The 25,174-nt window shown below is 45.3% G+C and overlaps 1 long non-coding RNA gene across 1 annotated transcript in view; it reads left to right on the top strand.

The window, feature by feature from the left end:
- The window catches only part of LOC114010472 (uncharacterized), a 115,602-nt gene that overhangs the window by 45,501 nt on the left and 44,927 nt on the right, over positions 1-25,174 (top strand). The window lies entirely within an intron of this gene.

Here is a 25,174-nt window from a genome sequence, read left to right as displayed (position 1 = left end):
CAGACATGTCAGTGATCCTTGACTAATTTCTACTGAATAGAGAAATGTGCGAGGGTTCCCAGTGCAGCTCACCTCTGCGGTTTAACAGGTTTACAGAGGGCAGGTGTTTTACTGTGGAGTTAAACATATGGGACTTAGAGATATTTTTAAAGAGAAGAAAAAGACTACATGCTTTTGTATGACATGTATGAGAGCATTTTGGCTGAGGTCAAGTCAGCTGAATCATGTGTATAGTGAAGATAAAGCAGTATACACGAGGGTGGCTGGTATTACAGGTATTTCTGTCTAGCATGCAGGATCGTTAGCATATTGCATCTTTATTCATTCCTTGTCTACGTCAGGGAATGGATGCGGTTTTAGTTTTTAAGCTTGCAGTGAGTATGGAGACAAAAGTAATTTAGCATTCAAAGATAAGAGTTTTCAAAGTTATTTTTGTTTGCTATGTTCAGAATGGTTAATGTTTTATCTGCAAGGTTTCTAGCTGAATCCTGTGAGATTCCCCTTAGAAAGACAAAGCACAGAGCATCCTTCAGCTGGGAGGAGAGGGGGAACCGGGACGTGGTATTTGCTCCTCTAAATCTTGCCATATCTTTCCTGCTCAGTGTTTCACCAAGTCGTCAGGAGTCTCCCACCAAAGATGTCATGTGTACAGAGATGCAGCATGGATAGATTGTAGCTGGTGCTGAGCACTCTCAGCACCATCCATGACTTCCCAGGTTGGCGTTGCGTCCTTCCCTCTTGCTGCTGCTGCCTCGACACTGTGGCTGTTGGTTGCTGGCAGTGGTTGGTGGTTGCTCCTCACTGTGCTCTGCTGTGGCTGCGTGGGGGGCAATGGGCGATGCCTGCTGCTGCCAGCCCATGGCTGGGGCCAGGCAGGGGGAACGCTGAAAGCAGGGAAAGATAGTGATGTGGAAATTTCTACTACACCAGGGTCAGCCCATGGGCATCAGACAAATTGAAGTGCTGCTGGTTGTGGTTGCTGAGAACAGCAGGGCTGGGGGGATGGCAGAGGGATGGAGGCTCATCTTAGCATGACCACCACCACCTTGGAAGAGGAACCGTGACTTCTGTTGTGCACAAGCGTTGTGGGAGGGTTTTGCCATAGGCATGGTCAGGTACGGATATGTGTCAGGAGGGGCTTTTCAGGTCAGTCATTACTCTTACGCAACTCCTGACCACCAATAAGCAGAAGTAGGATGTAACCGGTCACTATGTGGAAATGTTACCCAGTTAGACTGGGTTTGTCACCAGACAGGAGATGGGGACCAGCTCCTTGAGCTGCCCCTCGCTAGGGGATGACGTGTGACGGGAAGGAGTGGGAGGGTGCAGGAGGGTACAGGATGGTTCCCCACCTCCAGCCACTGTGTCCTTGCCATGACCTTCCACCTCTCTGCTGCTGAAATCCTCCTCCTGCCACATGGCACAGGTCCTGTGAGGATGTTTCCCCTCCCACACACACCAAGTGAGACAATCAGCTGGGTGGTACTCCCGTGGTGTCAGAAGCTGCAGGAATGTCATGGCCCAAAGGGGTGCTGCTCCCATGTCCTTGGCTCCAGCCCAAGGCTGCGGAGGAGGCAGGGGCTGTGAGATGGGAGCTGCGCCAAGGCAGGGACTCCGGGAGAACCTTTCAGGGTGAATCCTGGTCTATCCCCTTGTGTATGATGTTGCAAGGTGCTTGTCAGTATGATGTAGACAGCCTCAAATTTCTTGAATCTGAAGTGGCTGCACTGAGCACCGCATTTGTTTGCCATGCTGAACTGCTTCACCTTCTACTGCTGCTGCCAGCAGATTTTTTCCCAGCAGCGAAACCCCAGGTGAGACACAGGGAGACCAGAGCTTTAGTCTCTTCTGGTGCCCAAGTAAGCTTTCTTTGCCCCTCTGCCTTTACTTCAAGGAGAGAAAGGCAAATAATACACAGGATACTTTGCACTGTACTGGACTTGTATTGAGTGTGCTGGGGCAAAGTGGGATGGATTAAGGGGAGCATAAAGGCACAAGGACTCCTAGAATGCTTTGATGCAATGTCTTGAGCAAAGGGACCAAAATCCAGCATGATCCCAGGGCTATGTAGACCCTGGAAGAACTCAGCCTCTGTTTGTGGGTAGATTTCTCACCAGGGAGACTAGTTGGTTTGCCCAAGACTGAAGCCCAGGATGGAGTAATGTGTACAGTGAGTGTTTAGGTGACTAAGGAATAAGGTTGGGGCATGACACAGGGAAGAACCAACTCGACAACGGAGAGCACCTTAGTGTCTACCTTGATCTTCAAGACACTAAGATCACCTTTGTCACTCTTTTCAAATCTCTCTTGAAGCCAAAGAGGTCAGGTGCAGAGATCCCTAGCTCTCATCTAAGATAACTCTCTGCATTTGACCAAGGTATTTTGCTTCTAGCACGTACTTAAGAGTTGTTGCAGCTCAGCAACACAAGGTGGTTTATTCTTTTGGAAGTTAATTTCTGGTGATCTGAAACCATTTTGCTGTCTTCACTCCTTCCTTTTATTTATACTTCTTCTCCCGGTAGATTTCCCAGGATCAGAGATAAGGAGGAAAGCTCATCATAAATAAACAGTGGAAAACATTGTTCTGTCAACCAAAAAGATCATTTACATTTGCCATAGCTGAAGCCCAGCTGATTACAGAGCTAAGAAAAGTATTCTTAACCAAACTCCAGGAGGCAAGGTTTTCAAAAAGGTACTGTGGGGCAGATGCCCTACTTCTGACCCCATTGGTACAGGTCAGTTGAAATCAGTGAGTGACACCAGTGCACGTGAGTTGAGGATGGACTTTCCCCACTGCTGTTCGGGTGAGGGTCACACAACGTACCTGTGCCTGGGTGCACGGTCTGAACTCTGTATCCTCGTGCATGAGGATACAGACAGCAGCAGGAAATAATATAATCAGGTCAGATGTATAACGCTTTCTTTCCTGGACTGAGTACAAGGTGTGTTTGCAGAGACACTGCTCATTCCCTTCTGTTGCTGGAGCGGTGTCTTGCTCAGGTTTTGCAAAAATGCATTTGTATTGTTGGGGACAGGTTAGGTGCCCATTTTCCCGTCTGTCTCAGTGCATATAAGGAAGCTGGCTCTGTAAAGTGTTCCCTTCATGAATCCAAGGGTTTGTTTTCCTCCTTACTGCTGACGGTCCCTAGGAAATGGTCCAGTGAAGCAGAGCTCTTGACTCGGCACCAGCCTCCTGCTCTACGTGCTTGTGAGTCTGTCAGAAGCAAACACAGCTAGTGATTGTCTAAACATCGCGAGGTTGCTGAGGATACATGAAACGCCACCAGTGATGCAGGTTTCTGTGTGGCAAACACAAATAAAGAAAATCTGATTATACAGTGCAGTTCCTGGTTATTTCATAGAAAGGATTATATGGCATGGATTGGGGGAAGAATGACTTTGTCATTGTCTTCCTTTTATATGTTGCAGCTGGACTTTCCTATTGCCTCCTCCAGGAACAATGCAGCCCAGGAACTGGCAGGTGTGAGAAATGGGATCTTGGTGCTCATTTGCTTGAGACTCCAGATTTCCCCCATCAGGGCAGTGGAGACACAGTCTCAGCTCAAGGTCTTGGCCTGTATTGCCCTAATATGCTCTCAAACCCTTGAGGCTCAGTCTGCCAAGCCACACTTTTGAATAATTCCTGTTTCACTTTTAAGACAGGGCTTCGAGTTTTAAGCTGCCACCAACACATGAAGTGCATGCCATAAAAACCTGGAGGGTAGGAGTAGTCTTCTTTCCCTCTAGGGATGCCCCACATTTCCTCAGACAAGGCCTGCTGCTCCCATAAGCAGTGAGTCTGCCAAAATAGCCCCAGGCATGGCTGAAATGCTGGGGCAGGATGGTGCTGGTGTGCCAAGTGGCATGGCTGTGTGCCAGGCAAATGGAGCCAGAGCTGAGCAGAGCCACGGAGCAATATCCACCGTTGCCCTTGTTCCTGCTTCTCTGAACCACAGGGACTTTGCCAAAGCATGAAGGAACACTTTCACAGAGAGAAAAAAACAGGAAACAAATCATATTTGTTTTCAGACGAAGCTCAATGAGACAGAGATCTTTGCATGATAAAGCAGGATCGTAGGGAGATGTCTTCTAGATGTGCTTTAAGGAAGTTTATGTTGGAAGGTTTGTGTCAGATCCAAGTCTTTTCCACTGTATTTGTGGTTCAGCTGCAGAGTTTCTCCAGTGCTGAAAAACTTATTCACAAAGGAAAAGGTTCTGATGTCAGACTTGACTCAGTGGTACAGCAGCGGAGGTGGCTGTGCGGCCACAGAGGGAGTATCTCTGCAAAAGGTAGAGCCCTCTGGCTGAGTAAGTGCAGAAAAAATTAAATCCCAGCTCTTAATCCTTATGCTTTGGGGAACAGATCATTATCAGTGCTGAAAAGGAAGGATGACTCTACTTGGGATACTGTATCACATTGCATAAGTCAGTATGGTCACGCTTAACCTCATCCCAGGTATCAGGCCCTGGCCAAGGACAGAGAGAGGAAAGACAAGTCAGCACAGATTCACCTGAGGATCTCTCTGTCCTGCTGTGCAAGTGCCCTTCTGGGCATGTGGTAGGATAGCCGCCTTTAGCTTTTGCATCTGAGAGTAATTAATGTCACTCCATGTGCTGACAATTTCCTGGTGCTGATCTGACCTTGGTTTTCTCTCGAAATGAACAGTGCGATGTATTGATTCATCATTTACACACCTCCTGCCATGCTTTGCTATCAAATACATTGCCCTTCATGCCAGTCTCTAGTAGCCTTATGGCTCGCTGTGACAGAGGCTTTATGGACCATTTCCCACCAGGGCCAGTACCCTTCACTCACAGTTATTTTCAGAGCTCTCCTTCCCCAGCCAGTAAGCCAGACCCTGCTGTCCTGGGGTATGTGTGAGAGTAGAAAAGGAGCAGTTAGAGCCTTACATTAGACACACAATGGGGCTGTGACTCCTGAGCATGGCCCTCGGAGGCTGGCTTTGCCTTTGGCACAGTTCAGCCACCTCGAGCCCCACTGGAGAGGTGCTGGGAGCTTGGCTGGAGGGTGGCATGGGCTCACCAGCGCTCAGAGGCTGCAGCGCTGCTTTGTACAGCTGGGGGAGGGGAGGGGAAGCCACCCGCCTGGGTGTCAGTGCTGGGGGGTTGGAAGGACTCTGAGAAAACCAGCAGCTTGCCCAGGAGAAGCAGCTGACCTCTTGTGAGTTTTGAGATGAGTTGACCTGTGGCCTGTCACCAAATAAAAGTTGTTAGTGGGCATCATGATACCAAGAAAGCACTTGTTTAGATGGACAGAATGTAATTTAAAACTGTACAAGAAGAAACCCCAGTGAGGTCTTTCTCTCTCTGGTTTTGGGCAGGATGCCCAATCTTCCACAGACCAGAATTTTACAGTTTATATTACTGGTGTGAATGTCTACAGCTTGGTTCATGCTGGGTTCTGTGAACATCACAGGAACCTGCACATAAATTTTATGATCAGCCTTCACTGCCAGGTCTTTATGGCCACCATCATTGAACCAATTAAATTAATGCTAGGATGAGTTCTAACATTACTGAAAATCTAAACCAGCAAGAGAGAAGTCCAAAGAAAGCAACATCTCCCCCCACCCCACCTCCATTTAAGTTGTAGAATTCCTTTCTATAGGATATTGTGGATGCTGAAAATTGACATGGGCTCAAGCACATCCTAGATGTGTTCGTAGAAGAGGACTTCTCTGTGGGGATGGAGAACTCAGAATTTCTGTGTCTCAGGAAGTCCTTGGGCAACCGGTGGCTGGAAGCTGAGGGAATGTTTTGGGGAAGTGTTGTATATGTTTGCCGTGTATATCTACCTGTGCTTCAGGGTGGGGGAGATTTGGGACATGCCTGTGGAAATGCCCTCGTGGTAGATCTCCACACTGCCTGCTGTGCTGGGACACTTCTGGAAATTACTCCACCATGGCTCTCTGATACTGGCAACTTGTCGTGGCTCCAATGGGAGGAAATAGGTGGAGTTACTTTGCCGGGTCCCAGGGCTATAGCTGGGGGTGGTGTGGATACACCTTTATGACCGGCAAGGGATGGGGGCCCACACTGAAGGAGGACCTGCTCAGCCTGCTTCCTTCTTTTGATCCGTCTTAATTACACATTTCCTGAGCCGAGCCTTTCAGCCCACTTACCGGTCTTTTCCAGAAAACTGGTCATTTGAATAACACCTCTACGCTTTCCCAGGTGGGCTGGGGAAGCCTGTGCCCAGCTGGGCTGCTGGCAGCTGCCTGCCGCGCTTGGCGTGGGAGACTCCTCGCTTGTATCGCCCTTCCCCACCCTCCAACACACCCTCTCTGTTGGCTGCACTTCTGCAGAACCAGCTTGCCCACACAAAACTCTTTCCCTACCTCAAATGGAATTAGGGATTAAGAAATAAATCAACTTCCACAGAGGCTGGAGAGGCGGTTTGCCGATGCTTCTGGTCTGATCTTCAGGAGCTGATCTTCAAACCGACGCGCTCAAAAACATGATGTATTGGGAGCAATGTCAGGGTGTCAGGCGGAAATAGCGTGGGGAAGTTCTCCAAGACCAATTTTACATTTCTAAATCTATGAAGCAAACACACGTTTCAGAAATGAAGCGGGCTGAAAAAGGCATGAAGATTGTACATGACTTAATTTTATTTTTTTTTTAATGCTGATTTTACCGTTCCAGCCCCCTTCTCTTAGAGGCCCCGTATGAGACTGCATGATCTTACGGTGTTTTCATTAATACAAAGGGATTTTACTTCTATTGACACAGATTACTAACCCACCACAGGTAGTTTTTTGTTGTGAAGTACAGACAAGCAATTGTAGTTTATTATTCTGACACTGAAAAAAAGATGCAGGCACTAATATCAGCCAGGCTCCAGCTCATATAGTTTACCTTGCAGCGGGATAATTGCTTATTGTTTATTGATTCTCCACCTGTAAAAAATACTCTTATTTGTCCATGAAAGCAAATATTTCATGGTAGTGGACCCCAAATATTGCTTTGTAAAGATGAGAAACACTAGATTGTTCAGTCCATGAGAAAGCATCATGGTAAATTCTTTTGTGCTTGAAAGCTTTCTGTCTCTCCTTTTTTTTTTTTTTTTTCTTTCTTTTTTTTTTTTTTTTGGCTGAAGAGCGATTAATAAACACTGCGAGTGTTGCCAGGCATATGGGAGATGTTCAGCTCTTCCTGGGGGGACAGTGACTTCTCAGGGTCAGCTTTTTGATAAGTATGTAGATATGTGTTTGGATCCATGGAGGGTGATGTTTCTCTTTTGCAAAACTATCCTTAAATTTAGCCTATATGACCTGGTGTATGATTTGAGGCTAGTTGTCAGCCATCATTAAGGTTGTTTTCCATCTATCCATAAAGGGCTGACCTTGATTTTTGTCCCTGGAAATTGAAACGTATAAGCTGCTCTGTTGAATTAATATAAGATAAAGTTCATTGTGATTCATAAGGGTGGTTCAGCCCAGAGCACAAGACATGCAAATCAAAACAGCAGACACTGTGTAAGGTCTCATGAGCCTCCGCTGTGAGTGGACAAATGCTGCTGCCCATGGTGAGCAAAGAAAACCACGACCTCATACGAGGATGAGAGGTGAGGTGGGACTGGGGAAAAGAAATTACAACGGGAGGGAGGGCATTACTTTCGTGTTGCACAAAGTTTGTGGTCATGCCTTCAAATGCAGAAGTGACACAAATGTGAACAAGGAGGGACTGACCCAAGCCTTCACTCACTTAAGCTTTGCTATATTTAATGCTGAACAGATTCATGTTTCAGGGGTGATATAAACATCTATGAAATTCTGAACAGAAGAGAAAAATCATCTGAGCTTTATAGAATTACCAGGAGAATCTGATTAGCTCTACACAGCGTTTGAGTGTTTATGTGGTTTCTCACTGTGAAGAACTCTCAAATGCTCTGTTAATGGTAACTCACTGTGCCTCTCAGCACCTGTGTAGTGCCAGTATCATACAGACAGCTCCAGGGAGCTGGTGTTCGTGGACAGATTAGGCCTATTTTTCTCAGGCTGATGCCCCAAAAAGTTGACAAACTGTAGCTTCCCCAAAGAATAAAATGGTGCATTCCTGAGATGCACAATTTGGACTGGAGTAAAGCTGGGAAATTCCTCCTGGTTTTTTGACATGACATTTTTGCGGCGGGAAGTCTCCTGCCAGGACAGCTATGTACTTGCGTGCATCTCTTCCAGTGCAATTACTTTGAGTTTGTTTGCTTTGAGATCCATAATTTGATTTAAGATTTTGATCTGAGACTCATAACTGGAATTGTTTGGGGAACTGGGAATCCGGTCCCTCCGTGATTTGTTGGAAGAGTATACCGAACTGCAAAAGCATGCTGCAGCTCACGGTGACTAGCTGTTAACCTGGGACAGCACACAGCCGTGATGGCTCATGGTGCTTTTGGAGGGCTGGCTGCCCAAGGGCTGCCCAGGCAGAGAACTGTCTGCATCAGATATAACTGCCATCTATCAAACTGAGTAATAAGATTGGACCTCTCAAGGGGTCTGAGTAGATCACTACTAGAGGTAGTACATATATAGGACTCTAGTACCTAGAGGGGTTGTATGAGCCTAGTGCTGGTATGAACTGATCAGTGAGGTTCCCATCACAAGAGGAGAGTGCTTAAGGTGGACAGGAGACAGGCTTGAGCTATGAACACATCTGGCTTTGTGGGCAGATGTGGCAGAAGGATGAGAGAGCAGTCTGGAAAGACTATCTGTGGAAGGCATGATGGCCAAATCTCACGGTCAGTCAGTGCAGAAGGATGTGGTGGAGGTTGGTAATGGCTTAGCCACTGGGATCTAGGTTTAGGGGGCCTGAGCTGGGGAACTGGATCTGTCACGGCCAAGAAACTGGCTTAGAGCAGGCTTAAATGCACCCAGAAAAAGCATGCTCCGATATACACGGGTTTTAGTAAAAGTAATGGTGTAACTAGGGCGGAGTTGGGCCTCTGAAGTCTACCTCTTTGGGATAGGGGAAGAGCGTTGAGAAGAGCCTTCTCAGCACAAGTGAAGGTTGGTAACACACTGGGGTGTGGTTGATGAGGCAATTCACTGAAAGGCATTATTGCTCTGTCAGCTTCATGAGTTGAATTACAACTTGAGTGGGTGAGGAAGGAGACTTGTTGGAACAGCCCAGCCTCATATGCAGGCTCCAGGTAGGAGCTCTGTAAAGCTAATGTGTCTGGCTGCTTTCTGAGGTCAGAAGTTTGCTGCTTCTTAATTGGGCCTTTCTCAAGTGCCAAGGAAGTTAATGAGTCAATTCCTGAAACCTGTTGACAGTTCTGTATCCCTCGTCTCTTCCGCTGGGATCTCTTGGCAGAATCTCACCCGGGGGATGAGGAGTCCTTCGTTGTACCCGCTGTTCCTGGGCTGTGGGTGTGTTCCCAGTCCATGACCACACTGCAGGCCAGAGCAAGGGCTGGGACCACTTCGTCCCCCGAGCGCTCAGGGGTATGCAGGCATGGGCATGCCAGTGGGGAGGCAGAGCCACCGCGTGCTGCACTGTGTCCATGAGCCTGGAAGGGTGATGCAACAGTCCTCATCTCCCAGTCCTGCTGTGTGGGCAAAGCCAGTGAGTCAATGACCTCTGGGAAAGGTAGAATGCACGGAGCATTGGAGCCAGGATTTCCGGTGGATGAAATAATGGGTTTGCTGCAGTGCGGCGGGAGCTCTTAGAAGGATCACTATCGCTTAACACAGGATGTGACTATGCCACAGTCAAAACTTCAACCTTTTTGACTTCTGACTTTAAGACTGATCGGATTTCATTAACGCTCATTATTTTTGTAGAGCTGAACTCTGAGCTATAGCTGCTAGAAGAAGTTATAGGTTAACCTATACAGAAATCAAGCTGTAAAAGTCACATTTAAAAAAAAAAAAAATTGGGATTAAAGAATTACTTGAGAAAGCAAAAGGCACTAACATTTTACTTTTTTCTCACTTGCAAGCTCTCTGGTATGGCAAAACCAAAAGAACAGTAGTTGAGGTTAAAAGTATATGGAGAAAATGCTGAAAAACAGCTGCTCAAATAAATGGCACAGTCTGTGCCTTTTCACAAAATTATACCTAGTCCTATAGCTCCTGTCTGCATGCGCATCTCATTTCCCAGGTTAAACAGGAGGCTTGCCGGAGGCGTGCCAGAAGGGAGGTGGATATGTCATGGATAACATGCAGATCTCTTATACAGAAAGGCTGTTCCCCGATACTCTCCCATTCAGTTGTTAAAGGCAAATCACTTCCCGTTCTACATTGATCAGTAACGTTCTGGCTTTGGTAATCTAAAAATAGAAGCAAGGTGAGACTGTAGGTGGGGGAAAAGAATAATTCTATTAGGCAAAGTTTTCTGGGGTATAAAGGAAGAAACATGATAGAAATATTTTATGTTCCTCATCTAATTTCACCTTGCTACATACCACTATCATACAGCTTACATACTGGTACTTTAAAGTATTCTGTCCATATTATGAGATAGCAGTGATCTGGCCTTCCAGGAGGCACCTGAGACTCAAACATGTCCTGCTCCTCTGGGCGCAGGAGAGACCTCCCAAGGACATGTATTGTCCTCTCAGCTGTGTGGTGGGTCCTGCTACACCCAGCTTGGCAAGTGGGAAGAGGAAAGCTACAGGGGGTGGCGGAGGGAAGTGCAAATGGACTGCGAGTGGGCTGTGGAGCTGCCGTGGCAAATTAAACGAGATGCAGGCAGAAGGATTTTAGCCTTTTTTTCCTTATCCTCTTTTCTGTCCTAAAGTCTCACCACTACCAACTCCAAGAATGTGCACAAGGACTTTCAGAAATACCTGGAGAACCCCGAGCAACACTGGTTTAGGGGTTCAGTTTGAAGTACTTGGAAAGGAATTGTTGTGTATAACTTACTAAACAGCTTTGAATGAGAGAAGTGGCACAAATCCTACCCTCACTCTCTCTCTCATGCTATCATAGGTGGATCAAGCAAAAATTACATGGCTTCTCCCAAATCCTCAAAATAATCTTTGCCCCGTGTTCTAGTCTCTTAGTCAAGTACAATTGCATGGTATTGGCTGTAGCTGAAGGACTAATGCCCATTTCTTTGTAATTATTATTGATTAAACTCTCCTTTTTAGTTGTTGGAAAGTGAATTATTGTGGAAAGCTTTAACATCTGTCTGTAATTTGTAATAAAACTCTTATATTTGCAGAATACTATGCAGGCTGCCATGCCATTCCCAGAAACTTTACCTATTATCTAAAATTGTGAAGTATAGCAAGTGGGGAAAAACATCCTAAATCATCTCATTTGCTGAGAAAAGCAATGATCTTAAGGTAATGAAGCTGTAGAAAACCACAGGAGGGTCATTGTGTCTTCTACAGCTTTCAGCAAAACAACCTTGATAGAAATCAATGGCCTGTGTGCGATCATTTGGAGCAGATGCTGGATGAAAGATGCCTTTGTGCTTCTTTCGTCCTGTTCCACTGGGTCTTTAGCAGAGCCACCTTTCCCACCTCATGGGAGGAAAGGAATGAGCTTGAATCACGAAGCTATTCCTGTCTCCCTGTCTAGGCTCCTCTGTGTTGTTTTTCCATTGAACTTTCCACCAGCTTTTTGAGTCACACCATTTCCCTTGCCTTCCCAAGTTCCTCCCATTCCCTCTTCCTCCCTTCTCCTTTATTTCCTGTCTCATTATAATAACATTTTGTTTACAACACTGAATGTTCTCCCTCCATCCTTCAGTCCTCAATCCCAAACGCCCAGTGTGATGTCTCACCACTGACCCCTCTGGATTTTGCAGGAGTTACCTAAAGTGTTGGGGATTCAAGGGAAAAATCTCCCTTGATGAATCAGCTAGGACTGTGTTTTAGAATGAGTAACAACAGGGCTTTTGGGGTCAAGTGGTATCAGTACAAGGAATGAGTAACTATTGTCTTTAATGCAAATCACAGACCTTTGGTAGGCAAAAAACTGGCAAGTAAAGGTAGAATGGCTTCTTTCATGTCTACAACTGGTTCGTTCTTTCATTTCCCTCCATGCCTTCCTCCAGTTGCACTGCCACAGGTGTGATCCAGGAGGCTACAGCACCTCTGCTCTGCCTCTCTTGGCTGCATGTCTCAACGCTGAGGTACCAAGAGGGCTTCTTGCGGGTACCGAGCAACCCACCCCCGTCCTCATTCATGGGTTTGAACTGTGCCGGATCGCTCACAGCAGCCAGCTGATACAGCCAGGCTGAATGGCTTTCATTGTAGTGCCTGTGCTCACGGCAGGGAAGTCCTGCTCCTGGAAATCACCAGCGCTGCTTGCACAATCCCTGGCACCCACGGCACGTAATCACATGCCGTGAGCCACCTCTTGCTGAAGTGCCAGGGGACAGCGATGCAGCAAGCCTGGAAGGCGAGGGCTGCCCTCCCACGCTGGCGTGACTGGCTCCCCAGCCAGCCCAGCACTTGGGGTGCACTTGGGGTGCACAGTTCACATCCCTGCCAGGGCACGGCATTTAGGGGACCATCAACCTTGGAAAAGACTTTCAGAAATAGCTGGACATCTCTGTGTCTATCGAGGCTGCTGAGCACTTGGTCTCAGGATTTTTATTGTGCTCCCATGGAAAAGATGGTCCTGAATAACAGTATGAAGTTCTGTCACGTGTATGTCTCTAGCATCTCTGTAGCAGCATGTCCAATTGAATGTGTTCCAGGAAAACTCAGCAAGGATTACTATGAGTGTGGAGAATGTAGGCAGCATAAGGCATAAACGTAGATGAAGTGTGTGGCTAAAAGATGATTACAGGCTTTTTTTGAGGGCTGGCTACAGTTACTATATAAAATGCCCTCAAGCAGAGGGAAAGGACAGAGCACTGACCTACAGCCTAAGCCCGTGCATTCTGCACTGGCCAGTTGCTTTGCTTGTCTGGGCTTTGCATTTACAACAGGAAAACAGGAGCTACGATATGGAGCTTCTGGTCTGTGAAGCACTTGAGGATTTCATCAGGAACTGTTATTACTATTATTACTAGTTTTACTGTTGCTTTTATTGTTAATATTATTGAAGTAGATTTCTTCAGTAAACAGGCATTTCTTAAATGCTAATAATGTTTTCACCTGTAACATTAATGTTGTTTCAGTTAATCTCTGTACTGTTTAGGGTTGCAGCTGTAGTGCGGAAATACTTTCTAAGTCCTCCCAGGTCACGTAACACCAAACTTACGCTGTCTGCCGTAACGAGTGGGGAGAAGGGAAGCGACACAACTTTTTTTAGAGGACTCTTTTCTTGTTTGTACTGTTGTTTTATGTTATTGGGAAACCAGCTGGGCTAATGCGAAGCTGTTCCTTGGTGCTAATGCAGTGACACTCATCTGGAATGGTTCTTATGTAGCATATTTAGTTGCTTTTGCAAACTGTGCTTGACCGCAGTCGGTGAAATAGGTGCTGCAATGCTGTAAAAAGTCTAGCCGCTACACAATGGTCTCTGCCTTAATGCTCAGCTTCGAAAAATTTGTGTATCACCTCTCAGGTCCACTGCAAGACCATTTGAATGGAGGTTATTTCATGCTGTGCGCACAAATCCTGCAGCACCGAAGGATTATACTTTGCTCAGTGCAATTATAACGTGAAAATAAAAAAATGCACTGGGATGGAAACGCAGGAGGCTGGTCCAGGAACAGAGGGGTGATAGTAACTGCAAGGAAACTTGGGCTGGTAATGCTAAGGGAAATTTCTTGCAAATTAAGATCAATTAGCTCACAGATCTCTTCTATTGGTGTGAGTGGAAAGCCCTTCACTGAGTTCAAGAGAGAAATCTGCCTAGTTCCAGGCAGGCCACTTGCTGCCTTTGCCATGTGCTGGGATGATCAGCTCATTTGGCACCCAATTAAAAAACTGGAAATGGCAGAGAAAATTGGCACTATAGACTGAGGCACAGCAGAGCCTGCTGCTGTGTAGTTTGGAGAGCTAAGCTGGATTAGTGCAAGGAGGGTGAAATGCAAAACTTGCACCCCAGGGCACATCCATCCCTTGACACTTCACTTTGAGCCATGTCAGATCTGGCCAGAATATATCTGACGAAAGTATTTTTCCTCTGGAAGGAAATTTTGTTTGAATGAGGAGGAATGATGCTGCCTTTGTCATTACGAATAATCATCCATAGATTTCAATTATGTTTGATTTGTCATTTCAACTCAATTTGACTTAATTTTAAACTAATCTTATCAAATTTTTTTCTCCCTTTTGGTGAAAATTATGAAGCAGCTCAAATCTTCTCAAGTTAAATCTAGAAAAAATAAATCTTAGAAAAAACAAGGAATACTAGTCAGGAGAAAGTTTTTAGCTTATCATTCTGTACTGGGAGATAACAAAGTGAAACAGCTGAGCATTTCCCACAGAAAGGAAATTCCAAGTATCATCTCAGTTTAGCAGTGACAAACTGAAAACTATGGGTGTCATAGCATGAGACAGTTTCTGTGAGAAAAAAAGTATTTTTTGTAATACAAACCACATTTTGTGCACAATATACAGAAGCACATTTCCAGAGTTGTCTACTATGTTTTGATTTCACTGGTCAGAAACAAGTGTTTCAGTTTTTTCCTGTGCAGTACCTTTATTTATCTTATTTATTTAGAAAAGATGTGTGCTAAAAATAGAAGCAGATTTTTAAGCTGTTCCATGATAAATTTTATATGAATACGACGCAATTGACAGAATGTTTGTGAGATGAACCCAATGGAACAGTCACATATGTGTTGCCGTGATGTTCTTTCCTATGGATCTGTTAGTTCATATTTGTCATTCTGAGCTATTCTGAATGTCCTCTGAGGTTATGACAAAGAGCTGGGCTTGATCCCAGTGAACATTTTAACTTCTAATTATTAATCACTTCTCATCTGGCCTTCCACAACTTCTTCTGGAGAAGCCTAGATTAGAAATGGCTAAATGTAGAAATGCCAAAGCTTGGGTCTGAGATCAGACTCAGGCATTGTCCACACACATCAGGTTTTCCAGAGTTCAGACTCAGGCATTGTCCACACACATCAGATTTTCCAGAGGAGGATTGCTTTACCTTTTAACACTTCCCCCATACCATGTCAAGCATATCCACCCTCCTTGGCAAGCTACAACAGCATGAAGGCTTCTCCAGCTTGTGCTTGCAGCAAGCAAAGCTGGGGACAACCTCGTGATCTGAGCTGGGCACGCTGAGAGTACGCAACTTGCTATCTCAGTGCATCTGCTGATACTGATGGGTGTTGATCTTTGTGTAGTGGTCCTCAACAGGGCTTTTTCTGAGAAATTTCTGAGAAAAAACCTCCTTTTTGGTTCGTACGTGGTGTTGGCCACCTCCTTTCACAGCTAGCAGCCTGCACTGCTCCTTAGGAAACCCAGGAGTGCCAAGACTTCTTGGCTGCAATTTTGTGTTGAAGCAAGTCACATGTAGTCAGTCCACCTTTGAGGTCATTTGAGGCTTTGGTATGGTGTTTCAGGTCAGCATCACAGCACCCTTCAGCTGCCTCCATACAGGTGCCATGAGTTCATGTCAGTGCTCCTCCCCACCGTTCAGCACCATCTGAGGGTGGGTTATGTCTGAGCTGAACCAGAAGCCTTTGTGCATCAGAAATGTCCCTGTGGTCACTTTGAGCAACCTGAACTTTACAGGGAGAACACTTCATGACAGCCACCCATTCACATTTGCTGAAGGAAATGCTCTGGGGACAAAGCTGATGAGCACAGTGTGCTAGGAATTTATCTGGCCGCTAGTGAGGCTGCTGGCTATGATTAACACATATCAGAAAATCGACTAAGTCAGAAAATGATTAAGAAAAATTAAAATTTTCTTATGGTTGAAAGCCTACATTCAGTTTTCCTATTTTGCTGATGAAGAGGAGCCTAGGGAGGAGGGGCAACCCTGTTTAATTTATAAAGGTCTTCAGCCATGATGGAAGAATTCCCAAGGAGGAGAGGAAAGTTCCAGAAATATGACCAAGCTTTATGTCCTTGCACTATTATTCACATTTCCAGTGAAAAATACCTACTTCTACCTCTGTACAAGGTTTGCATAAAGACACAGCTGGGAAAAAAAGAAAAACAAAATTAATCTGGAAGCCCACGCATGTGACCACATGGGATGAAAGTCCCATTGCTTGTCTCAACACACCCTCTGCAAAGTGTTTCCTTCCCTCCACCGTGGCCTGGGGGGGAAGAGAAGGCCACCTCCACGCAGAGAAACTGCGCTGCATCTTCTTGACAAACAAGGCACCGAGGAACGACGTGGGCGTTGCAGCTGCCGGGAGCTTTGTATCTGCCAAAGCAAAAAGGGATTTAAAATAAACTGCTTTCCACATACCTGTGCTTGGAAGGAATGCAGTGAGAGATAACATTCTCCGTAATCCTGGCAGGGACACTGTTCATTTGGTCCAGGGAGGGTAAAAGACCAAAATCCAGGGGAGATGAATTCAGACTCATGCTCTCTGGGCAGCTGGCGGTGTCATCAAGTTTGTGGCAATGCCAGTAAGATATGAGCGCCTGATCCCAATCTAGCAAAATAAGTGGAGGGTGTTCTACAGCTTCTGACAAAGAGTTGGCTTGGGCCTCGTTACACCAAATTAGGTGTGGATGACAAAACAAGACGGTTTCTTTATATCTTGACAAAAGTTGGGAGGAGTGTGGCCAGCAGACCAAGGGGCATTGTTGCACCCTCCGGTTTGGAGAGAGTGAGGCTGTACCTGGAATACGGTGCCCATTTTTGGCTCAGGAGAAAAGAAGAAAGAACAGAATATTTCAGTTAGAAGGTACCTACAAGGATCATCCTGTCCAACTGACTGACCTCTTCAGGACTGACCAAAATTTAAAGCAAATTATTAAGGGCATTGTCCAAATGCCTGTTAAACACTGACAGGCACGGGCCGTCGACCACCTGTTTAGAAAACCTGTTCCCGTGTTTGACCACGCTCTGTAAAGAAGTGCTTCCTAATGTCAAGTCTAAACGTGCCCTGATGCAGCTTTGAACAGTTCCCATGTCCTATCAGCATACCAGGGAGAAAAGATCAGCACCTCCTTCTCCGCTTCCTATGGGGACTGCACAGATTCTCAGGGTCCTGGGCAATATGACCTGCAGGGACAGGTTCAGTAAACTAGGCTTACTGATAATATATATTATTATGCCCAGGAACCGTTCACAGCCATCAGTTGCACTTTAGAAACTTGATGACGGATGTTAGGATGACCTTGTTTACTCAGATGGTGGTACAGCACAGGAACAGGCCATCAGAGACGTGCCTGAGTCCCTTCCCTGGGAAGCTGGCAGGACTTGGCTAGAGAAGGCCATGGCCAACCTGACCTAGTGCCAGTGATAGTCTTCCTTTGAGCAGGAGGGTGGGCTAGAGATCCCCAAAGATCTGGTTCAGCCAGCATACATGCAGATATATATAACATTCTTCCAGCCAAGTACTCACATTAATTAAAGAAGTTGATGTTATTAATAATCATCTAAATAGCACTGTTGTAGTATCAAGTTTTTTGCATCTCAGACACTGTGCAAAGTGAAAAACAGTCCTTGGTTATGCCGCCAAATTCCTGGTATTTCCTGCACTAAAATCCTCCGGCTTTGGTCAGCTTAATTGTCAGAAGTGACCTGCAAAACAGTGCTTTTTCGACACACATGTTTATTGGTTTGGGATAGCTCCAGTTATCATTGCAGAGAAGTTTATATACCGGATAACTTGCTTTAGCTGATATTTTCTAGGGAGAGGTTTTGGTGTCTTTTGAGATATATCTGCAATGATAACAATTGCTCAGTGTAAGAGGGGAGATGGCTACATGCCATTAAGAGAGAGCAAGGATGAGAATGAAGCAATACTGGTTAACAGGGTAGGCAGCAATATGCAACATTATACACGTCACTGTTTCATTTTTCTAATTCTGAAATGATGACCATAAGTAGAAATGGAGAAAGCAGAAGGAACAGTAACAGCAGCTGCCATGAGTCACCAGGAACACGGGTTTAGTGGAGCCCTGCCTGCACAGCTTGCTAGCAGAGCAGCAGAGACCCTTTGGTAGATGCAGAGGACCACCAGGGGCCAAATGAGGCCTTTGATAGTGCCCTGGGCCACAGTGGCTGAGAAGGCACAATGTACCTCACCCTCCTTTTGACCTCTTTTGGGTCAAGAGAGATATTCACTGTGTTGCTACTGAGCTACATGTAGACCGTGCACAGCCTTCCCCAAGGGTGGTACAGGTCCAAGGAAGAAGGAGGCTTCACCTAACATGTGGGCTGCATGGTGGCAACTGGACTTCCCTGCCATAGGAGCCCACATGCCAGATACGGCTGACAGAGCAGCCCAGCCACATGAGAGTGAGGACCTGCAAGGATCCCAGGACAGATGTGGAAATGGGTTGTCACCAACAGCACAGTGGAGCTGTAGGAGAAGGAGGTTCACTGGGGCAGGGGAACCCCAGTCCTACCCACAGTGCTTCCAGATCTGTGCTTACCCACAAATCAAGGTCCCTTCTGCAGGAAAGCAAGCGTGGAAAAGGCTGGTCATTTCTGGCAGCTCAAGCAGGGGCACTAGGATCAGGTGAGGCAGCAAAATCCACGTCTATAGAGCTGAAATACCCTTTTGCTTTTCCCCCTAATTTTTGGCAGGTGCATGCTGAGCTATGTCACACTGCTTAGGAAGGATCTGGACCCCAGGGCTTTGTAAAGGCATTTATTTAAATACGTTTAGCCTTTGTTTTCTTAAAGTTTTTCTCTCAAAATCCCATCTTCCCTTCCTGCCAAAAAAGGCTAATTGTTTGCTGGATTGGCCCAAGTCCTGGAATCATTCAAATCCCTGGCAAGATCCCATTCATTTTGCAATATCTGGTAGTGCCTGATCAAATGTCGTCTTTCTGATTAAAGAGCCCAATGCCTGTGTGTTGCAGAAAGAGACCAAGAGCAGCAGAAAGCATGTGCAGGGCTCTTAACGTGCACAGATCAGGTTTAGGCACAAATGAAAGAAAGTATGAAGGGAAATGTAATAGGACCTTGAGGTCTTGCACTGACGTTAGTGAAAATATTAACGTAAAACAATGTCAAGTGGGCTGTTGGCTATTCCTCTGCATCTTTGATTAAAGCAAAGATTCTTCTTAATTTAACTTTTCAAGCCCTTTGTAAAGAGAAGGTGTTTCAGGGCACTGTGGTGGTGGTGGTGGAAGGCAGCAGGCGTTAGATGCTGTACCTCACAGGCATGTCTAAACACATGTGAAATGGGAATGAGCAAGATCTGCACCGTGAGGGCGTCACCATGCTCTTAAAACATTATGTAAGTTGTTTTGTTTGATCTTGAGCAAGAAGCCAGGCGTAAAAAGGGAGTGTGAAAACTGTAAGGCAAATTGTTTTAGCTCCTGGGCTTGAGGTCTTCCCTCGGATGCTTCTTACCCCACTTCCTTCGTAATGGTGCTCCTTGCCCAATTTCTGAATGAAGTGGCTAAGATGGTATCATTGCCTCATCCGTCACAGAATAAAGCCTGAAAAAGAGCGCACACGTTTAACCAACCTACTAGCAGACTGAATAGCGATCATTGGCTCACGTCTCATAAGGTACACTCATTCTCTACTCACTTTTTGCTTTAAGTGGAGTAGTACCTGGTCACATCAAATGTTACTGTAGCCTTCTTCAGTGCCTGCACTCAAACGCATCTTCTGCTTGCACAAGAATTGGTCATTGGCCTCTTTCCATCGCTGAGATGATCCGGGATGTTGGACAGATTCGCAGTGTCCTCTCCCGCATGGTGTGCAAGTTGCCACAAAAGCCTTGCTGTTGAATTGCAATGGGCTCTGACCGTGATAGAATGTCTATAGAATCACTGCTCAGTGTTCTACCTTGAGTGATTTCCTCGCATTCCTCACCGAAATGCTTCACTGTATGAATCAGAGCCTGGATTTTTCGTTGGTTTGTCTGGAAACTTACAGATCCTCTTTTAGAGGCTTGCACTGGTAAATAAAGATTTGCCACTTAACCTTGGGGCTCCATTTGATCCACTGCGCCTGTTGACGTGTACAGGGGACAGAGTGCAAAAAGCTCTTTCCTTGCCGCTGTGGAGAGCCACAACAGTGATAGGAGAAATACCAGCAGTCCCCGAGAAATTCTCTGGGTGGTGGCATCTGGCTTACCAGGGGTAGGGAAAGGCACAGCTCTAGGGGTTTCCCCTCCTCACCATGGCCTTGGTATGTCCAGACCTGACTAATGCAGATCGGTTTGTTTGACTTCATCAGTGCCTTGCCACAAACAAACAGTGTGCTGAGCTTGTGTGGCAGCTGAGAACCAGCTAGGCAAGGTGCTCTTCTAGACTGGGCTGCAGCCTGAGCTGGGGTGGCTTTGCACGGTGCTGGGGCACCAGCTGGGGGGACTGGGTCTCCGTGTGAGGGACAGTAACAACCCACATGGGTCTCGAGCTGGGCAACTGTGCTGGATGCCTGCTGACTGTGAAGGGAGTGGTGCCTTTCCTTTTGCATAATAAAAAGGAAAAGCAAAGAGCAAGGAAAGTCATAAAAGTAATGTTTGTAATGAAGCATATGAATAAATGCATAAATGTGGTTTGCAAGGTTTAGGACATTCAGTTGTTCCAGGGGAAGTTGATGAGAGTCTTCTTAGTGCTTATGATTGCTTATGACTTGTGATTAAATGTTCTTAATGTTTTCTAGAAGATAATTAGAAGACGATTTGAATGACTTTCCATTATATGATACAGATAATTATTTTCCAGCATAAGGTTAGATTTTTTGACCCATTCTTTCTATCTCATTGTATTGAGTCCCAGCTTCTGATACCCTACATGTAAGATTAAATTATTTCAAGCAAACTGAAATATTTTGAATATCAGAAATCACAATTAAATAGCAACACTTTAACCAGAGGAATGCACTCCAATTAAACTTTCAGCCTAAGAAAACCAGCAGACAGTAGCAGAATTAAACTTCTTTCTATACGAAACTTTTCCTTATGATTTGTTCTTTGGAAGACATATCTTTATTTGTGGTTGAAGTGCATAATCTGATATGTGATGTACGGTTGAAATGTCTCTGGATTATCTTAAATCTAAACTGCCATGCTGGATTGGTTCTGTTTTCATAGTCTAGTATCTGGATTGTGATCGGGGATGCTGTGTGAACTGCCTTACATCATTTTCATCTCAGGGGCTGTATCCCATGGGGGTCATTCATACCTGTGCAATAATGAAAACTTGACTTTTAAAGTGTCTTCTACAAATGCATCTGTCATTGTTATATGTTTCTCTTTTGACATTGTTGCTGTAATTTTGAAGCATCTATCTGATGATACAGAGCTAAAGTAATGTTAGGTACGTTTCATTGTGGATCAGGAAACAAACCTCACACAGGATAGGGGCAAATGTTTTTTCATAGATGATAGCTCATTTTGTGCAAATGCTTTTGGAGAATGGGGGATGCAGGGATACACCTCAAGTGGGGCTTGTGAAAATGGAGACAGCCTGAAATGGTTGCATTTGACTTGCCAGAGCTTGCAGAGGGTGCATTTACACACTGGATGTGGATTTTGACTGGATCCTGAGTCCAGCTTTGCTGTCCCATGCTGTCAGTGCATGGTCTGAGAAAAAAACTGAAACAAGCAGCAGGATACAGTGTAAGACTTGGTAAAGGGATGGGAAGGAAAAGTGAGCCTTAACTTGGGCCAGGAAAACACCTGCCTAGAGGCGAGCCTGGCCAGCCACACTGCCTGCCTTGTAGCAGCATCACTGGTCCCCAAATCCTTCCTGGGATGGCCAGGTATGGGACGTGTCACACCCTGACCCCCGCCCCCATGGGTTGTTGTACCAGTAGCATTCAACACTGGCATTGCCCAATGCCAGCACCATGCCCAAGACAAACCTTGCCCTTGGGTGGGTGTAGGCACAGCCAGACTGACTCAGTGGCAGAGGTGGGAATGCCTGGGAATATGGTATTTTTAACAAGCTGCTATTCAAATGTCAGTGATTTTCTAAGTTGTGCATTCACTGATTTGGAGTCCTTGGAAAAACCCAGCCAAAATCCATCCTGAGCTCTGGCAAGTTAAATGATCATTCTTTTCAACTTACAAAAAAATTTTTTTTCTTTCTTTAACTCCCACAAGAGTTTCTCCCAAGAAGAGGAAGCAGGCAGCTGTGTCCCGTTGCCCTTCTACTAAAGAGTTTCTGGCTGCCTCCATTTTTGAGACAGGGTACGTCAGCTGCGTGATGCTCCCCGAGCAGCCGGAGAGGAAGGCAGCAGAGACTGTAGCTGGCACAAAGCAGGGCAGTGCCAGAGAGAAATGTACTCGAGGGAAGGGGAAGAGGAAGCTCTGGTCAATACCTTGCACTTCGCGCCTTTCTGTGTGGTGAAAGAAAATAGCAAAGCAAAAGCCTAGCATGCATTTTTCAGGGTTTTCTTTGTTTTTAAGAAAGGAGTAAGATCCTGATGTCAAGAAGACAGTGAGGCATAGCTGGAAATTAAGTATGTGAAGGAGGGCAAGTACTCTTGGTGCCACTTAGCTGACATGCTGTTCCAGGTGCTCTTCCAAGGGGATGCTTTGCAAAATTCAGAAGGAGTGGGTACTGCCTCCTTTGGGGAGTTACACAGCAATGGCTTTTTCCAGAAGACTACACCAACTACAGACTGTAGATGCTGAATCTGGGTTGAAAATCATTCCTATGTGTTGCAAGTATTTCCAGCTCCCCAGGACTTTCTCCAGAGCTTCTCCCATCACCTTCAAAACCCATAACCAAATAACTGAAACCCATTTACTAGACCTCTGATACAGGGCTGAGGCATTCTGGTTCCCCTGGGGGAAATCAGCAGGTTTCACACCACCAGCCCTTCCAGCAGAGTTTTATTGCGCCACCCTGAGCCGTGGCTCCCAGTTTTGCTCTTCCACACTCAGCTCCTTGCTTAGCGCTTTGCGGATTCTCAGCAGTAACCTGTTATTAGCAAGGAGGCATCTACTCTGCAGAAAAAGGAGAGGGGCATCCCAGCAGGATGCTATCAGCCATGATAAATTCCTTGCAATTCACTGACAGAGATGTGAGCAGTTAGGCTGGTGGTGGTGGTAACGGGGAGCATAGCATCGGGCATTGGGGCTGGGGGCACTCGTCTGCCAGAGGGGACCTGGCACAGGGCTTTGCAGCCACGTCCTCCTGCCTCTGGGAAGAGCCAGGTCCTCTGGATGTTTTGTGTTAGTGTCTTGGTCTTTCTGTGGTTTTGACTAGAAATTCCAGCTTGGTCTTAACAACTTCTGCTGACATGCATTTTGGTGAAACTGGTACTTTCCAGAAAAAGAGAGAAAAAATGTGGCTTTGTTGAAAAATTCATGGCTTGTACTTTCTGGGACATTGGTTTTCCTTGTGGGGCTAAGCCCTGCAAGCCTTGGGAAAAAAGTGTGTGTGTGTGTGTGAAATTTACTGATTTTTATTTCTTTTATGTGATATTCCCTTTTGCCTTTGACATAATCAGTTCATTTTGATTCTCTGGTCGGCAATTGCTAATGCAGAGTTGAGAAACAAATCTTTTTCTTCCTCTTTGGAGCCTGTTTCAGAAAATATCCCCACCATTATGAAGATATGAGTTGATGTATTCAGTAATACAGGTCCCCATCAAACAGGGATGCATATCCTATCTGAGTAGGCTCAGAATATTATAGAATCCTGTAGTATAAATGAACCGTAGCATAGGAACTTCTAAAAACCATTAAGGAAAAAAAATCCTTGCTGTTAGAAGCTAGAATTTTTGCTAATGAACAGGAGTGGATTTGAATTTTATTTCCTGGATTTTGTACTGTTGTTGAACACATTAATTTTGCCCATTTGACAGGATTTGGGGCGTATGGTAAACAGATAGTTTCCAGGAAATGTTTACAGTCTGTAAAACCAGATTAGCTGAATTATCTCACAAGTTGAGTTACAGCTCCCTGCATTTACCCGCTTTCCTTTGTTATCATGGATGGCTCAGATGGCAAAAGGAGAGAAAACATGAGAAATGGACTGTAAATAAAACAAAATTAGCTATGATACTTTGAGTGAGGGACACGTGAGTAATTTCTGCTTTGGGAACACAATAACTAACCAAAGCCAGGCAGCAGTGTCTCACTCTGATATAAAGGGTCCAAACCAAAAACCAGCAGAAAGATCTGTTCCACCTCCCACCCCACCCCACCCCACCCCCCACCTCACATTTCTGAATAGTTGGTCTGTGGTTATTGCTTTTGAGGAATTTTGTGAATTACAAGATTTTAGTGTGATCTTTAAGAGTGATGACTTGTTGGTATACATACAGCATGTTAAAAATAATTGAAAAATCCCATGTCAGAGGTTCAGGTGATCTCCATGGTTGCTGTAGGATGGGGCAGTGCATGGGGACGGGCCGCTGGGGGTGCCAGGGTAGAGGATTTTCGTTTTGACTCAAGCCACCAAGTTTTGCCTTCTTCGGCAATACATACACTGGTTTACCTCACCTTTCAAAAAGTATCAGTCTTCTAGCTGGCAGTGCCGCTAATGAAGTATATCCTCGATAATTAATAACATCCTAGTGAATCTGCTACAATAAATTGTATTTTTGTTTCATTACAGACTTATTGATGGTAAAACTCAGACCAGTAAAACAAAAAACTCAAAGCTTTTGAATTGTACATGGCATATACGTTATGGGATGGTTTATTTTCTAATTTCTTTTACAATATCTTTCACAAAATCTTTTCCAATAAGGAAGTGACTTTGTCTTACCTGCACAGAATTTAATATAAGAGGACTTGTAGAACGAGTCGTGTCTGTTGTGTTTTCTCATCCAACTTATAGCTGCTGCAGTTTTTTCTATTAGTTTTATTTAATTAAAAAAAAGAAAATCAGCTTAAGAATTTTTTTGACTTTTGGCATTTCAATTCCTGCTGTCCTTTGAGCAACTTTACATAATATCTAAACAAAATGCATTCTGAAATCCTTGTTGCTTATGGAGTTTTACAAACTTTAAATTGAAATTATTTGGAGCGTACCCCCTAAACTGTATGGTAATCAAGGATCAAAATCTCAGGAAAAGCTTAAGTGACTCATTAAAAATATCGATGCTAGATAAACTTATGTTACTGAATTGTTTGTATGATGCCATGACCCAGAATTGCTCAGGCACCTAAACACATGCATTCTGTCTGCTCCTGCTTAAAAATACTCAAGCATTTAAGTGGCCACATA

Source organism: Falco peregrinus, chromosome 1 (assembly GCF_023634155.1).
Source record: "Falco peregrinus isolate bFalPer1 chromosome 1, bFalPer1.pri, whole genome shotgun sequence".
Lineage (NCBI taxonomy): Eukaryota > Metazoa > Chordata > Aves > Falconiformes > Falconidae > Falco > Falco peregrinus.
This window is presented reverse-complemented; position numbering and strand designations above follow the sequence as displayed.